This window comes from Arachis ipaensis, chromosome B8 (assembly GCF_059453495.1).
Source record: "Arachis ipaensis isolate K30076 ecotype BB chromosome B8, ASM5945349v1, whole genome shotgun sequence".
In the NCBI taxonomy this organism is placed as follows: domain Eukaryota; kingdom Viridiplantae; phylum Streptophyta; class Magnoliopsida; order Fabales; family Fabaceae; genus Arachis; species Arachis ipaensis.
Window position 1 is genome coordinate 95,511,339 of NC_142443.1, and position 3,783 is coordinate 95,515,121.

General features: G+C 34.1%; 1 non-coding gene across 1 annotated transcript; it reads right to left on the minus strand.

Annotated features, from left to right (window-relative positions):
• Nucleotides 1-2,467: 2,467 nt before the first annotated feature.
• On the minus strand, nucleotides 2,468-2,575 carry LOC148548902 (small nucleolar RNA R71). The gene has a single exon (XR_015897700.1). It is a non-coding gene; the product is annotated as a small nucleolar RNA R71 (small nucleolar RNA).
• Between the last annotated feature and the right edge of the window lie 1,208 nt (nucleotides 2,576-3,783).

A 3,783-nucleotide genomic window follows, 5' to 3' on the forward strand; every position in this document is an offset into this window, starting at 1 on the left:
AAGGATCACAATTTCGTGCACCAAGTTTTTGGCGCCGTTGTCGAGGATTGTTCGAGTTTGGACAACTGACGGTTCATCGTGTTGCTCAGATTGGGTAATTTTCTTCTTATTTTATTTTTCAAAAAGTTTTCAAAAATTTTTCAAAAATATTTTCTTCTTTTTCGTTTTTTCCAATTAATATCCGAAAAAAAAATTTAAAATAACATATATTTTTCTTCAGAATTTTTAAGAATGAATTCTAGTGTTTCATGAAGCATGTTGAAGCCTGGCTGGCTGTAAAGCCATGTCTAATTCTTTTGGACTGTGGCTTCCAACCATCAGCATAGAGGCAAGTTAATTGGAATATCAGCTGTTGCATGCCTGATTTATATCCTAAAGCTGGCTGGCTATTAAGCCATGCCCAACCCTTGGATTGGAGCTTTAGGCCAACATTGAAAGATTCCTGGGATTCTTATTAAAAATTTTGAATTTCTTATTTTCTTTTTCCTATATGTTTTTCAAAAAAAACTTTTAAAAGAAAATACAAAAAAAAATTTATAAAATCATAAAAATAAAAAATATTTTGTGTTTCTTGTTTAAGTCTTGAGTCAATTCTTAAGTTTGGTGTCAATTGCATTTTTTTCTAAAAAATTTTCTATGCATTTTTCGAAAATTCATGCATTCATAGTGTTCTTCATGATCTTCAAGTTGTTCTTGGCCAGTCTTCTTGTTTGATCTTCATATTTTCGTGTTTTGTGTCTTTTCTTGTTTTTCATATGCATTCTTGCATTCATAGTGTCTATGCATGAAAAATCTCTAAGTTTGATGTCTTGCATGTTTTCTTTTCTTGAAACTTTTTCAAAAAAATAAGTTCTTGATGTTCATCTTGACATTCAAAGTGTTCTTGGTGTTCATCTTGACATTCATAGTGTTCTTGCATGCATCACATGTTTTGATCTAAAAATTCTCATGCATTGAGTCTTTTTCATGTTTTTCTCTTTCTACATTAAAAATTCAAAAATCAAAAAAATATCTTTCCCTTTTTCACTCATAAATTTCGAAAATTTGGATTGACTTTTTCAAAAATTTTTAAAATCTAGTTGTTTCTTATGAGTCAAATCAAATTTTCAATTTAAAAATCTTATCTTTTTCAAAATCTTTTTCAAAAATCATATCTTTTTCATTTTTCTTATTTATTTTCAAAAATTTTAAAAATATTTTTCAAAAATCTTTTTCTTAAGTTTATAATATATTTTCGAAAATATCATCAACAATTAATGTTTTGATTCAAAAATTTCAAGTTTGTTACTTACTTGTTAAGAAAGATTCAAACTTTAAGTTCTAGAATCATATCTTGTGATTACTTGTGAGTCAAGTCATTAATTTTGATTTTAAAATTTAAATCTTTTTCAAAACTAATTTTAATCATATCTTTCTATCATATCTTTTTAAATCATATCTTTTTCAAAAATTTGATTTTAAAATATCCTTTCTAACTTCTTATCTTCTTATCTTTTCAAAATTGATTTTCAAAATTTGTTTCAATTAACTAATTAACTTTTTGTTTGTTTCTTATCTCTTTCAAAACTACCTAACTAACTATCCATCTCTAATTTTCGAAAATACCTCCCTCTTTTTCAAAAAATTCTTTTTAATTAACTAATTGTTTTAATTTTAATTTAATTTCAACTTTGATTTTTGAAATCTAACTTTCAATTTTAATTTTTATTTTAATTAAAATTCGAAATTCTCTCTCTCATCTCCTTCTATTTATTTATTCATTTACTAACACTTCTCTCCCATCCAAAAATTCGAACACCACCTCCCTCTCTGTGTTCGAGTTTCTCCTCTTCTCTTCTTTACATTACATTCTTTTCTTCTTCTACTCACACAAGGGAACCTCTATACTGTGGTAAAGAGGATCCCCGGTATCTTTAGTCCTCTTCTTTTTCACATGAGCAGGAGCAAGGACAAGAATATTCTTGTTGAAGCAGATCTAGAACCTGAAAGGACTCTGAAAAGGAAACTAAGAGAAGCTAAAATACAACAATCCAGAGACAACCTTACAGGAATTTTTGAACAGGAAGAGGAGATGGCAGCCGAAAATAATAATAATGCAAGGAGGATGCTTGGTGACTTTACTGCACCTAATTCCAATTTACATGAAAGAAGCGTCTCCATTCCTGCCATTGGAGCAAACAATTTTGAGCTGAAACCTCAATTACTTTCTCTGATGCAGCAGAACTGCAAGTTTCATGGACTTCCATCTGAAGATCCTTTTCAGTTCTTAACTGAATTCTTGCATATATGTGATACTGTTAAGACTAATGGAGTAGATCCTAAAGTCTACAGGCTCATGCTTTTCCCATTTGCTGTAAGAGACAGAGCTAGAGTGTGGTTGGACTCTCAACCCAAGGATAGCCTGAACTCTTAGGATAAGCTGGTCACAGCTTTCTTAGCCAAGTTCTTTCCTCCTAAAAAGCTGAGAAAGCTTAGAGTGGATGTTCAAACCTTCAGACAGAAAGAAGGTGAATCCCTCTATGAAGCTTGGGAGAGATATAAGCAACTGACCAAAAAGTGTCCTTCTGACATGCTTTCAGAATGGACCATCCTGGATATATTCTATGATGGTCTGTCTGAATTAGCTAAGATTTTATTGGATACTTCTGCAGGTGGATCCATTCACCTAAAGAAAACGCCTGCAGAAGCTCAAGAACTCATTGACATGGTTGCTAATAACCAGTTCATGTACACTTCTGAGAGGAATCCTGTGAGTAATGGGATGCCTCAGAAGAAGGGAGTTCTTGAAATTTATACTCTGAATGCCATATTGGCTCAGAATAAAATATTGACTCAGCAAGTCAATATGATTTTTCAGAGTCTGAATGGAATGCAAGCTGCATCCAACAGTACTCAAGAGGCATCTTCTGAAGAAGAAGCTTATGATCCTGAGAACCCTGCAATAGCAGAGGTGAATTACATGGGTGAACCCTATGGAAACACCTATAATCCCTCATGGAGAAATCACCCAAATCTCTCATGGAAGGATCAACAAAAGCCTCAACAAGGCTTTAATAATGGTAGAAGAAATAGGTTTAGTAATAGCAAGCCTTTTCCATCATCCACTCAGCAACAGACAGAGAACTCTGAACAAAATACCTCTAATTTAGCAAACTTAGTCTCTGATCTATCTAAGGCCACTCTGAGTTTCATGAATGAAACAAGGTCCTCCATTAGAAATTTGGAGGCACAAGTGGGCCAGCTGAGTAAGAAGATCACTGATACCCCTCCTAGTGCTCTCCCAAGCAATACAGAAGAAAATCCAAAAGGAGAGTGCAAGGCCATTGAATTGACCATCACGGCCGAACCCACAAGAGAAGAGGAGGACACGAATCCCAAGGAAGAAGACCTCTTGGGACGTCCAGTGATCAACAAAGAGTTTCCCTTTGAGGAACCAAAGGACTCTGAGGCTCAGCTAGAGACCATAGAGATTCCATTAAACCTCTTTATGCCATTCATGAGCTCTGATGAGTATTCCTCTTCTGAAGAGAATGAAGATGTTACTGAAGAGCAAGTTGCCAAGTTCCTTGGTGCAATCATGAAGCTGAATGCCAATTTATTTGGTAAAGAGACTTGGGGAGATGAACCTCCCCTGTTCACCAATGAACTAAATGCATTGGATCAACTGAGATTGCCTCAGAAGAAATAGGATCCTGGAAAGTTCCTAATACCTTGCACCATAGGCACCATGACCTTTGAGAAGGCTCTATGTGACCTTGGGTCAGGGATAAACCTCATGCCACT